Genomic DNA, 14,925 nt, shown 5'->3' on the forward strand with positions numbered 1-14,925 from the left:
TTGTCACCCATTAGGTGACAACTTCTTTGTTAGATGTGGGAGATGTTCAGAGAGCTGAATGAAGGCTCATTTGCCTGCCATCTACTACAAGAAAGGAAAAGCCTGGCCATGAACAAGAGAGACAAGAACATTGACCTTAGAGAAATGGCATTTTAGCAAAGGAAGACAGACAGTAAACAAGGAAACAACTAAAGGTGAAAGATAATTGCAGAAAATGATAATTGCAATAAGAAAAGAACTAGAGAGTTACATGAACAAGGTGACTGGGATCTATGGATTAGAAATGATGAGGAGTATGTTAGATTATTCTGAGATTTAATAATAGTCATTCACAAAATACCTGCTAACTAAATGTTATAGAAATAGACTTTAAAATATTGAATGTCCAAGTATACTTATGAGTATTATGATTTTACTATATTGCTAATTTATATCTGCAGGGATTTAATCTGTTGTTTAAAATTTATTTATTTATGCATTACAATTCTTAATACACCATTATATCATAATTTATCATGTCTCTGATTATATATAAGGAAATATTTAATTTAAAACTTTAAAAAAAATCAATGTTCCTAGCCTGGCATGGTGGTGCTCATTTGTAATCCCAGCAACATGGGAGGACAAGGCGGGAGGATTGCAAGGTGGAGGCCAGTCTTAGCAATTTAGCAAGGCCCTAAGCAAATTACTGAGACCCTGTATCAGAAAGAAAACTAAAAATGGGCTGGGGATGTATCTCAGTGGTAAAGCACCTCGGAGTTCAAACCCCAGTATCAATTTAAAAAAAAAATGTAATTAGATTAAATTTGCTGTTTCTCTTATACTTTTTTCACCATATCAAATTGAACAAATTTTCTTCACTTCTTTCTTTCTATACTAATAATCCTGTACTAATACGTGATTAAGCAATATATTAAACAACATTATGGGACTCCTTTCTGTACTGTGGTCAATAACCAAATAGAAAACATCACTTTTCCTTCTGCAAGATGAGGACCTGAGACAATGTCACTCTCTTCCCTCTCCTCCTCCCAGGATTTTAGGAACAGAGAGTAATATGGATAAAGGTTGATTCTGAGGGCAGTGGTATTAATTTTCTTCTCTTCGTGGTGCGGTTATTCTAATATATCTTTACTAGGTACAAAGACAGCCTAATTTTTGAGTTATATTTGTTTCATTACTTGCTGCCACAATCCTTAAATGCTGGATGTGTTTTCTTTGGGGAAAGCTACATGGATGGAAAGCTCTCCGAATATTTGCACGTCTGAGAATGTCTTTCTGTGTTTGTCACATTTGAATGATTGGCTGAATTTAGAATCTTCAGGGATTAATTATTGGGCTTGGAAACAGTCGATGGCTCAAATGCTTTCTGATATTTAGTGGTCCAGTGGGAAGTCTGTTGGGGGTACATGACTTCACTTTCTAACTTACCGGACCCCTTTCTTGGAAGGCAGGCATAACAGGCCTGAATTTCATGTGCGAAGTGAGTGCAGTTGCCAACATCTGGTGCAGTTTCCAAAGTAGAGGGAAGATCCACTTTCACCTCTCCCTAAGTGACCCATAACCCATCCTCACCTCCACCTCCTGCCACTGTGAGCTGGTAGGTATTGGGGTCTGCCAACATCCGCCTCACTCCTTTCCCATGCTTTCCCTTCCTGTGTGGTAGATGAGCCTTTCTTCAGTCTCACCTGCACTAGGTCAGACAGAAAATTTCAGAATGTGGCCCCTTTATATTGTTTCCTGTTCCGATAAGCATTTCTCCCTATTTGTGTATTCCTTTTGAATTTTGATAGGAATTTCTAATAGATGGTTGAGTTAATCAAGCGTATGCTGTAGCAATCTGGAGTTAGAAGTCAGCTAAAGCTTTTCCCCAGTTCTGACACCAGGGAATCCTGCAAGAAACCACGTATCAATTCCCTTTCATCTCTTATAGAAGTCAGCATTTAAAATCAGAGAAGTCATCCTAGCCTACTCCTACATGCTCATTTTTCCTTTTAGCACCAGATGGCGCTGTATTAACCTGAACAAAAATCACATCTTTAAACTGAATATTAAACAAGGGAATTGTTGAAAAGGAAAGAAAACTGGGATTACATATAAGAAAATGCTTTAATTGAGTTGAATTCTCAAGACTCTGTATTTCCATAATTTAATATAATAGCTACTTCTTTGAGTTAATTTCTTCATACAAGATATTCAAAAGCTATTTTTTAATTACAAGAGTCTGATGAGGTCATGTCCTGATTCTAATTTCAAGACTTCCCTCTGGCATTATTTTCTCATGGACTCCAGTGTGAGACTCTGGAACTAAATAATAGAATGTGATTTCAGGAACTTTTTAGGTTCCACTGAACATGGCTGAGCCTAGTACAGCAGCCAATTGATCTACTTATCTAAAGGCAAGCCTTATTCACAAAGTACTTTTTAAAAATTAAGTTATTTATTTATTCTAATTTCTTATACACGTCGGTAGAATTCAATTAATTTCACAAAGTATTTTTGAAATGTATATTTCCACAAAATATTTAGTAATATAAAAGTAAATAAGTGAACATGGCGGCGGGCGCGGAGAGATCAAGTCTCTGACCACTTCAGCTGTGCGGGCATAGGGAGTCGTAAACAATCTAAATTCTGTTTGCTCAGGATCACTAGGCAATGCTGAGCTGACATGGATCTGGGGCGATCACTCTGGGCCTTTCAGAACACACACTGAGCCTGGAATGGCTGAATTCAAGCTCCCGTTCACCTGCTTCCTGCAGACAAACAGCTGTGACTCAGCACTAATCCATCCGGCTGAAACAACTGGTCGGCCCTTCTGATCCTACAGAGGTAAATGCCAACCGAGCCTTCATAGGTAGTGGCCACAGGTTTGAAACGGGGCTTGGGAGAGACAGTAAGGATCCACCCGTTGCATTGGTCACCCGGCAAAGGGAAACGAACTGTCGCCATTTGCAAGAGATACCACCATGGCAGAGAACAGACGTCACCAGACTGCGGCGGAGGAGATAACTTCATTGAAACCTGCGGCTACAGGTGTGTAATTCCCTAGCCTTCCATCTCCACACATCGGGGAAACCTTAAGGGCCCCTCCCAGCTCTCCCATAAGGGCCCCCCCCAGCTCTCCCGTGAGCTCGATAGCCAGACCGAGGGAATCAGATGTGGTGCGGGACCCGTGGCGCGGAACTCCCGGCTACTGCTCTCACCAGTGCTGACAACTGAGGTCTCTTGTACCAGTTACTGGGGGCGTGGCTACCGCAGGGCACGTAAAATTCACTGAGGATTCTCAGCCCCAAGCTCTACAAACTTAGGGTCTGAGGGAATGGCAAACAGGGAGGGTGTGCCCAGTCGTCCATGAAAACAGGGCTCCCGGGAGCAGCAGACCTGGCGTGTAGCCAGTATTGTGGTGAGCAGCACCCATGAGAGGGGCCTGGCTAGAGGAAAAGTGGGGAAGTGACTAGACACAAGAGGAGGCCCTAGGCACTCAGGATTGGAGACTCGCCCAGCCTGGGAGGAGGAGCTGCTGCACAGTGATTGGTTCCCACGTATTGACAGGAGAAACTTGGCCGGGTGGGCACAGCGCCACCTACTGGAAGAGAAGTTAATCAAACTCTAAAACTGCATTTATTAGGTTTTTTTTTTCTCTTTTTTTTATTTGGGTTTTTTTCTTTCATTTACATTTTTCTTTCTTGTTGTTTTTTAAATTTTTTTTTACAATTTTTTTTAATTTTTTTCTTCTAATTTTAATGTTGATTTTTTAATTATTATTTTATTTAATTTTTTAAATTTTTTTTTCTTTTTTTATTCCCTATTATTTTTTCTTCTTTTGTCTTTTCATTTCTTTTCAATTTTCTGATTCCCCCTTCCTTGAATTCTACCTGCTTACTGTCATTCTCTTTAGTGACTTCTTCCCTTACCTTCTAATACATTTCCTCCCAAGCATCAAATAAATTTATAGGAGTAAACAGTAACTCAGCAGTCCAACAGAACAAGAAGTAACACGAGCAACTTGAAAAAGCAAGGAAGAAAAGGAGTACAAACAATGCAGGACAGCCTAAATATTCAGGAGGACCTAGAGTCATCAGAAAAATGGTCATATAAAGAACTCAAGGAACACCTTAGACAGATGGAATGGAACCTTAAAGAGGATACGAGACAGCAAATTCAAGCAGCGAAAGAACACACTGAGAATGAATTACATAAACAGATAAAAGAAGAAGTTAAGCATCTTTATCAGGAGATAGAGATTATAAAAAATAATCAAACAATAATTCTAGAAATGAAGGAAATGACAAACCAAATTAATAACTCAATTGAGAGTATCACTAACAGAGTGGAGCAAGTAGAAGCCAGAACGTCAGATAATGAAGACAAAATATATCATCTTGAAAAGAGTCTAGCCAACTCAGAAAGGCTGGTAAAAAGTCACGAAAAAAACATCCAAGAGTTATGGGATAACATAAAAAAACCAAACTTATGAGTCATCGGGATAGAAGAAGGTACAGAGATTCAAACCAAGGGAATGAGTAACCTGCTGAATGAAATAATTACAGAAAACTTTCCAGAAATAAAAAAGGAAACGGATATACAAATTGAAGATGCAAACAGGATACCGAGCACACAAAATCACAGTAGACCAACGCCAAGACACATTGTTATGAAGATATCCAATATACAGAACAAAGAGAAAATATTAAAAGCTACAAGAGAAAGGAGGCAGATTACATTCAGGGGTAAACCAATAAGGTTAACAACGGATTTTTTATCACAGACGCTGAAAGCAAGAAGATCCTGGAACAACGTATTTCAAACACTGAAAGACAAGGGATGCCAACCAGGAATTCTGTATCCAGCAAAATTAAGCTTCAGGTATGACAACGAAATAAAAATCTTTCATGATAAACAAAAGTTAAAAGAATTTGCAGCCAGAAAACCAGCATTGCAAAGCATTTTGAGCAAAACACTACACGAGGAAGAAATGAAAAACAATAACCAAAACCATCAGTGGGAAGTGCCTTGGTAAAGACAGAGGGCGAGGGGAAAGATAATCATGGAAAAACAAACTAATTTTTTTTTAAAAAAGGATAAATAATCAAACATGGCTGGAAGTACAAACCATATATCAATAGTAACTCTGAATGTTAATGGCTTAAACTCTCCAATAAAGCGACATAGGCTGGTATCATGGATTAAAAAAACAAATCCAACAATATGCTGCCTCCAGGAGACACATCTGATTGGAAAAGACATACACAGGCTGAAGGTGAAAGGATGTGAAAAAATATACCACGCACACGGTCCTCGTAAGCAAGCGGGGGTGGCCATCCTCATATCGAATAAAATCGACTTCAAGACTAAGTTAATCAAAAGGGATAAGGAAGGACATTATATACTGTTAAAAGGAACCATTCACCAACAAGACATAACAATGATCAATATTTATGCACCAAATAATGGTGCTGCGACATTCATAAAACAAATTCTCCTCAAGTTCAAGAATCAAATAGACCACAACACAATAATTATGGGTGACTTCAACACACCTCTCTCACCATTGGACAGATCCTCCAAACAAAAGTTGAATAAAGAAACTATAGAACTCAATACCACAATCAATAACCTAGACTTAACTGACATATATAGAATATATCAACCATCATCAAATGGATATACTTTTTTCTCAGCAGCACATGGATCCTTCTCAAAAACAGACCATATATTATGCCATAGGGCAACCCTCAGTAAATATAAAGGGGTGGAGATAATACCATGCATTTTATCTGATCATAATGGAATGAAACTGGAAATCAATGATAAAAGAAGGAAGGAAAAATCCTATATCACATGGAAAATGAACAATATGTTACTGAATGATCAATGGGTTACAGAAGACATAAAGGAGGAAATCAAAAAATTCTTAGAGATAAATGAAAATACAGACACAACATATCGGAATCTATGGAACACAATGAAAGCAGTTTTAAGAGGGAAATTCATCGCCTGGTGGTCATTCCTCAAAAAAAGAAAAAAAACAACAAATAAATGAGCTCACACTTCATCTCAAAGCCCTAGAAAAGGAAGAGCAAAACAACAGCAAATGTAGCAGAAGGCAAGAAATAAAATCAGAGCGGAAATCAATGAAATTGAAACAAAAGAAACTATTGAAAAAATTAACAAAACTAAAAGTTGGTTCTTCGAATAAATAAATAAGATTGACAGACCTTTAGCCATGCTAACGAAGAGAAGAAGAGAGAGAACTCAAATTACTAACATACGGGATGAAAAAGGCAATATCACAACAGATGCTACAGAAATACAGAAGACAATTAGAAATTATTTTGAAAACCTATATTCCAATAAAATAGAAGACAGTGAAGACATCGATAAATTTCTTAAGTCATATGATTTGCCCAGACTGAGTCAGGAGGATACACACAATTTGAACAGTCCAATATCAATGGATGAAATTGAAGAAGCAATCAAAAGACTACCAACCAAGAAAAGCCCAGGACCGGATGGGTATACAGCGGAGTTTTACAAAACCTTTAAAGAAGAATTAATACCAATACTTTTCAAGTTATTTCAGGAAATAGAAAAAGAGGGAGCTCTTCCAAATTCATTCTATGAGGCCAACATCACCCTGATTCCGAAACCAGACAAAGACACCACAAAGAAAGAAAACTACAGACCAATATCTCTAATGAACATAGATGCAAAAATCCTCAATAAAATTCTGGCGAATCCAATACAAAAACACATCAAAAAAATTGTGCACCATGATCAAGTAGGATTCATCCATGGAATGCAAGGATGGTTCAATATACGGAAATCAATAAATGTCATTCACGACATCAATAGACTTAAAGATAAGAACCATATGATCATCTCGATAGATGCAGAGAAAGCATTCGACAAAGTACAGCATCCCTTTATGTTCAAAACATTAGAAAAACTAGGGATAACAGGAACTTACCTTGACATTGTAAAAGCTATCTATGCTAAGCCTCAGGCTAGCATCATTCTGAATGGACAAAAGTTGAAGGCATTCCCTCTAAAATCTGGAACAAGACAGGGATGCCCTCTCTCACCACTTCTATTTAATTTAGTCCTTGAAGTACTAGCCAGAGCAATTAGACAGACAAAAGAAATTAAAGGCATAAAAATAGGAAAAGAAGAACTTAAATTATCACTATTTGCGGACAACATGATCCTATACCTAGAAGACCCAAAAGGGTCTACAAAGAAACTACTAGAACTAATAAATGAATTCAGCAAAGTGGCAGGATATAAAATCAACACGCATAAATCAAAGGCATTTCTGTATATCAGCGACAAAACTTCTGAAACGGAAATGAGGAAAAACACTCCATTCACAATATCCTCAAAAAAAAAATAAAATACTTGGGAATCAACCTAACAAAAGAGGTGAAAGATTTATACAATGAAAACTACAGAACCCTAAACAGAGAAGTAGAAGAAGATCTTAGAAGATGGAAAAATGTACCCTGTTCATGGATAGGCAGAACTAACATTATCATAATGGCGATATTACCAAAAGTTCTCTATAGGTTTAATGCGATACCAATCAAATTCCCAATGGAATTTCTTGTAGAAATAGATAAAGCAATCATGAAATTCATATGGAAAAATAAAAGACCCAGAATAGCAAAAGCAATTCTAAACAGGAAGTGTGAATCAGGCGGTATAGCGATACCAGACTTCAAACTATACTACAGAGCAATAGTAACAAAAACAGCATGGTACTGGTACCAAAACAGGCGGGTGGACTAATGGTACAGAATAGAGGACACAGTAACCAACCCACAAAACTACAACTTTCTTATATTTGATAAAGGGGCTAAAAGCATGAAATAGAGGAAGGATAGCATCTTCAACAAATGGTGCTGGGAAAACTGGAAATCCATATGCAACAAAATGAAACTGAATCCCTTTATCTCACCATGCACAAAAGTTAACTCAAAATGGATCAAGGAGCTTGATATCAAATCAGAGACTCTGCGTCTGATAGAAGAAAAAGTTGGCTCCGATCTACATATTGTGGGGTCGGGCTCCAAATTCCTTAATAGGACACCCATAGCACAAGAGTTAATAACAAGAATCAACAAATGGGACTTACTTAAACTAAAAAGTTTTTTCTCAGCAAGAGAAACAATAAGAGAGGTAAATAGGGAGCCTACATCCTGGGAACAAATTTTTATTCCTCACACTTCAGATAGAGCCCTAATATCCAGAGTATACAAAGAACTCAAAAAATTAGACAATAAGATAACAAATAACCCAATCAACAAATGGGCCAAGGACCTGAACAGACACTTCTCAGAGAGGGATATACAATCAATCAACAAGTACATGAAAAAATGCTCTCCATCTCTAGCAGTCAGAGAAATGCAAATCAAAACCACCCTAAGATACCATCTCACTCCAGTAAGATTGGCAGCCACTATGAAGTCAAACAACAACAAGTGCTGGTGAGTATGTGGAGAAAAGGGTACACTTGTACATTGTTGGTGGGACTGCAAATTGGTGCGGCCAATTTGGAAAGCAGTATGGAGATTCCTGGGAAAGCTGGGAATGGAACCACCATTTGACCCTGCTATTGCCCTTCTCGGACTATTCCCTGAAGACCTTAAAAGAGCATGCTACAGGGATCCTGCCACATCGATGTTCATAGCAGCACAATTCACAATAGCTAGACTGTGGAACCAACCCAGATGCCCTTCAATAGATGAATGGATAAAAAAAAATGTGGCATCTATATACAATGGAGTACTATGCAGCAATAAAAATGACAAAATCATAGAATTTGCAGGGAAATGGATGGCACTAGAGCAGATTATGCTTAGTGAAGCTAGCCAATCCCTAAAAACAAATACCAAATGTCTTCTTTGATATAATGAGAGCAACTATGAACAGAGTAGGGAGGAAGAGCAGGAAGAAAAGATTAACTTTAAACAGAGACATGAGATGGGAGGGAAAGGGAGAGAAAAGGGAAATTGCATGGAAATGAAGGGAGACCCTCACTGCTATACAAAATTACATATAAGAGGTTGTGAGGGGAATGGGAAAATTAACAAGGAGAGAAATGAATTACAGTAGATGGGGTAGAGAGAGAAGATGGGAGGGGAGGGGAGGGGGGATAGTAGGGGATAGGAAAGGTAGCAGAATACAACAGTCACTAATATGGCAGTATGTAAAAATGTGGATGTGTAACCGACGTGATTCTGCAATCTGCATTTGGGGTAAAATTGGGAGTTCATAACCCAATTCAATCTAATGTATGAAATATGATATGTCAAGAGCTTTGTAATATTGTGAACAACCAATAAAAAAAAGTAAATAAGTAAATGAGGTTCATACAAGATAAAGATACTAAGTATCTTTAAGAATGGTATTTATAAAGAACTTTTATGGCATCAGCATATCTGTGTTATCATGGTAAGTTTAAAAAGATATGATGTTATTAATGGGGTCTACTATAATCATGTAAAACAGAGATTTAAAAAGACTGGAAATAAATGCACCAAAGTATTAGCAAATGTTTATTAAGCACTTACTAAATTCTAAGCAAGATTCAGTCAACAAATATTTATTAAGCACTTACTACATACTAAGCATGATTCCTACTACTAAGGATATGGCAGTATGCAAGAAACACAGGATTCTGCTTTCTTGAATTAGCAAGAGTGTATTTGGGTGATGAGATTATGGCTGCTTTTTAAAAACACCTTTCTGTATTTCCCATGTTTTCTATGGTGAGCATGTATGAATTTTACGTTTGTTTCTATTGTCTCATTTGTAGACATAATATTATTTATTGTTAAATTTCTTTCTTTTCCTCATTACAGAGTCCCATGTCCAAAACATAATTTAAAAATTGCTTCATGGGTAAAAACTAATTGATGTCAAGAGAATCGTAGGAAAAAGAGCCCCTCCCCCCGCTCATCTTCCCCCAAAATAAAGTGGAAAAGTTTAATTCCACTTTCAGAGGAGGAAGTCTTTCTTTGGGGGGGTTTAATGTTGACTGAAGAAGGCCTTGCCCAAAAGAAACTGAGTCAACTGGAGTCACCATGGGGCCCCATATCCTCTTCTTGCCCTGGTGACCAGGAGCAGCGGCTTCGTCCCACGTGCAGAGCAGGGGTGCTCTTGTGTGCACACAGGCTGCATAGAGGAGCCCTGCTCCTTCCCCAGACATGCATCCTCTCACCAAAGCTGTCTCTGACAGAGATCACGCAGCAGCTGGTCCTTTCACTCTGTCATGGAGCCAGTCTCTGAACTAGCTGGGGGCTCCAGTAAGTTGGGTCTAGCCAGTCTGCTCTGTCAAGCTCTTGGACAGTTGTGTGAAGTTGACATGCATCACACAGACATGCAGTTGTGTGGACTGGCTCACTAGATGACTACTACAGGGAAGAATGGAAATGTGCTAGCATGGCACAGGATGAGAGAGCTAAGGAGCAATTTTCTATCAAACATGAAATACCACATGATTCCTAAGCATCCCTGACATAGAGACAATGCACAAGGGTTTGGTCCTTCTTTCTATTTCCAGGGCACCAACAAGGGGTCAGGTACTTATCCATGCTTTGGTACCATCTCAGGGTTGTTCATTCTTAAAATATCAAGCTTAATGATTTCTTCACCAGAAATTAACAGTGGGATGAAAGAGAGAGTCATGAGACCAGCACCATTGAATCCTTCATGACTTACTTTGAACCTTACAGTGGTTGGTCTTGGTTTCCTGTTCTGTAAGCTGAGGGGGCACATTAAACAGTCTTTATAACCACATCCAGCTCTATGCTTTTGAATATAACTGATGTTTATAGGGCCACAGGGCTACGGTTCACTCTGAAATGGTCACATGTCAGAGGATCATTCACAAGGAAAAAAATAACTTATCTTGGCTCCCAGGGGAGCCTGGTCACTCTCGGGCAAGTCTGTCCTGGGTGGAGTGGTTTTTCATCAAAGGCATCTCTGTGGAGCCCGTGGATGTCTGCACACTAGGACTCCCTCCCCAGCTCACGGAACAGAGCTCTTCTGTTCTTTCTCCTAAGGTGGGGCTGCTCTTGAAGCTGGGAATGTGACTGAGGTCAGGGGGCTGGCAAAGTCACTTCTGAACACATTTCTCTTATTCCCCTCAGAGACTGCGGCCCTGGGCAGCTGTTCTGTGGGTCACGTACCCCATCATTACCTGGTCGCAGTCCACATTTACCAGTCCCAATGGCGACGGAGTGGGGTTTGGGGTCAACTGTCCAGAGAGCTCTTCAAAGCATTTTTCCTGAAGTCAGGATTAATCATACAGCTCTCAGGGCTGAATAGCTTACCCCAAGAAATGGGAAACCCACAATTCCCATGAAACAGGGAACGAATCCAGAATGAAGATGTAGAATTCTGGGGCATCGTGTCCTACACACAAGATAATTCTGGATCTTAAACTTCTCCCCAAGAATTAGAAGATCCCTGTTAGAGGTGCTCCTCTTGTACACGGATCCCTGGCTGTCATTACAGACAGAAGCTGGATTCTTCTGGAGTTTGCTGACTACATTTCTATCTGATACAAACCTTTCCATTTTCTCTTTGAACTGAGATACTATATCTGCTCTAATCTGAAAGAACCACAAAATATAATTCAACTTTCCTGAGTGAGGCTTATTTCCTGTGGTTGAACTGCTCGTGCAGTAATAGGCTTTGATCTTCAAATCACGAGCACAAACAAGCAGATAGGTTCTGAAATGGCCACATGATCATGTGGGATGATGAAGCCATGTACCCTCTGGTATGAAGGACAAGGCAGGGACCAGAACCTAGGACTCAAATCCTCCTGCTTCTCACCCACTGCAAGATCACAGTCCCCAAATTCTTATAATCCCACCTCCCAAACTTCCCCAGCACATCCAGTCTCATTGCCTGAGCCACTGTTCAAGATAGTCCTTCTTTGTTGGACTATGACACTGAACCAGGGGATCCAAACATGTTTCAAAGATTAATTTTCAATAACTGATGCAGAGACAATCAGATATTCACAAGCAAAAGGATGAAGTTGAAGGGCTGGGGTTGTGGCTCAGTGTGAGAGTGCTTTCCTAGCACGTGTGAGGCACTGGGTTCAATCCTCAGCACCACATAAAAAAATATAATCAAAGTTTAAAAAATCATTTTTTTAAAAAAAGGGGATGAAGTTAGACTCCTTTCTTTCTCACACTATACATAAAAAGTAACTTACAGGGGGTCATGTACTGATAGGTAAGAGCTAAAATTTTAGAAGAAAATGCAGTAAATCATCATGACCTTGGGTTAGAGAAAGCCACCTTCCATATAGTAATAAAAGCATGAGTGACAAAATAACAAATAGATAAATGGGATTCATCAAAATTTAAAACTTTTGCACTGCAAACAACAGCATAAGAAAAGTGAAAAAGCAACCTACACTATTGAAAGAAATATTCACAAATCATATATCTGAAAATGGGTTTGCATATCTAGAATATATAAAGAACTCTTAAAAATCAATAACAAAATGCCAGTAGTCTGATTTTTTATTGGCACTTTATAGTTATACATAGTAGTTGGGTTCATCCTGATAAACTCATAGTAATCTGATTTTTTAGCTCAATTTTTTTAATTGACAAAAGATTTAACTATAGAAATTTTTCCCAAGAAGATGTACAAGAAGCCTGGAGGAACATGAAAAAATAAAACAACATCATGAGTCATCAAAGAAATGGAAATTAAAACCACAGTGAGATTCCACTTCACATCAAGTAGGATGGTTATGATCACACCTACTCCAGACTCACTGGCATAGGGAAGACAGACTAGAACAACCCTACACTTTTTTTTTCTTTTTTTTTTTTATTGGATGTTCACAACATTACAAAACTCATGACAAATCATATTTCATAGATTAGAATCAATTGGGTTATGAACTCCCATTTTTACCCCAAATACAGATTGCAGAATCACATCGGCTACACATCACATTTTTACATACTGCCATATTAGTGACTGTTGTATTCCGCTACCTTTACTATCCTCTAAAATCCCCCCTCCCCTTCCCTCCCATCTTCTCTCTCTACCCCATCTACTGAAATTCATTTCCCTCCATATTTGTTATCCCATTCCCCTCGTAAACTCTTATATATAATTTTGTATTACAATGAGGGTCTCCCTCCATTTCCATGTGATTTCCCTTTTTTTTTTCTCCCTTTCCCTCCCCCCTCATGTCTCTGTTTAATGCTAGTCTTTTCTTCCTGCTCAGCCTCACTGTTCTGCTCTTAGTTGCTCTCATTATATCAAAGAAGACATTTGGTATTTGTTTTTTAGGGATTGGCTAGCTTCACTAAGCATAATCTGCTCTAGTGCCATCCATTTCCCTGCAAATTCCGTGATTTTGTCATTTTTTAGTGCTGCGTAATATTCCATGGTATATAAATGCCACATTTTTTTTATCCATTCATCTATTGAAGGGCATCTGGGTTGATTCCACAGTCTAGCAATTGTGAATTGTGCTGCTATGAACATCGATGTGGCAGTATCCCTGTAGTGTGCTCTTTTAAGGTCTTCAGAAAATAGTCCGAGTAGGGCAATAGCTGGGTCAAATGGTGGTTCCATTCCCAGCTTTCCCAGGAATCTCCATACTGCTTTCCAAATTGGCCACACCCGTTTGCAGTCCCACCAGCAGTGTACAAGAGTACCCTTTTCCCCACATCCTCGCCAGCACTTGTTGTTGTTTGACTTCATCATGGCTGCCAATCTTACTGCAACCCTACACTTATAGCTGAAACATACATCCACATGAAAACTTATATGAAAATGTCCAAAATGTTCATAACTGTCAAAAAGTAGAAACAAACTCAAATGCCCATCAACTGATAAAGGGAAGATACGATGTGTTATTCCATACAGTGGAACGCCATTCGGCAACCAGAAGGGGTGAAGTAGTAATCCGTGTGACCAAACAGTTATGGTAATTTATATTAAAGTTACACTAAGTGAAAGATGCCAGTTACAGAAGGCCATGTATTGCATGACCCCAACTATATGAGACGTGCAGAGCAGGGGATATACAGAAACAGAAAGTGGGGTAAGTGTGGGGCTTAGGGAGTGACTGCTACAGGGGACCAGGTTTCTTTTGGAGGTGATGAAAATGTTCTAAGATTCTAAAATTGATAGTTGTGGAACTATGGAAATATACTAAAACCATTTTATATTGAACTTTAAGTGGTTGAATTGTATGATATGTGAGTTGTGTCTTAATAAAACCATTAAAAATGGACTGTTCATCCATCCATTCCTAATGTCCCTGTCTCCAGTCTTTTCTCCTTTAAATCCTTCTGAACCCTGCTGCCAATATGATTTTATAAAAATGAAAAGGAAACCCAGCAGATTGCTTAGTTAAATCCCTGATGGATCCATTTCCAAAGAATTCAAAAACAAACCCAAATGTCCTGGCATGTCATGCAAGGTCCTTTCTCCTCTGACACTACCCAAATTGACCCAAGCCTCCCTTGTTCCCAGTCACACTTCCTATGAGTGGATCCTTATGTGATCTGTCCTGTGTGGTAACCTGTCCTGGCTCCTTTTATCCCTTCAGAATAATGTAGGTGTCAGCACCTCGGGAATGATGGTCCCAGGCAGTAGCCGCCTCCTGAGCAAACCATGGACTCTCTCCACCAAATAGGCCAAGGAAGCCTTAAAATATCATTGGCTGTCTACAGTTGTTTTAATATCTGATAGGATCAGGTTCTCATTGTTCTTCTTCCTGGTTATTTTTATAGACTATTTTATTCAAACAATTATAGGATTATGTTATCTGTTTGTTTTTTTAATTATTTCTCTTAATAATTTTGGAGACCCTCTCCTAAATTTAAAAACAATTCTAGATAATATTACTTAAAACATATAGGCTCTCTTTCT

At 38.8% G+C, this 14,925-nt stretch overlaps 1 protein-coding gene across 5 annotated transcripts in view; it reads right to left on the reverse strand.

Moving 5' to 3' along the window:
• IL16 (interleukin 16) overlaps window positions 1–14,925 on the reverse strand; it is a 131,649-nt gene that overhangs the window by 63,151 nt on the left and 53,573 nt on the right. The gene's annotated exons all lie outside the window — the stretch shown is intronic.

Source organism: Spermophilus citellus (assembly GCF_964194105.1).
Source record: "Spermophilus citellus genome assembly, chromosome: 4".
NCBI lineage: Eukaryota > Metazoa > Chordata > Mammalia > Rodentia > Sciuridae > Spermophilus > Spermophilus citellus.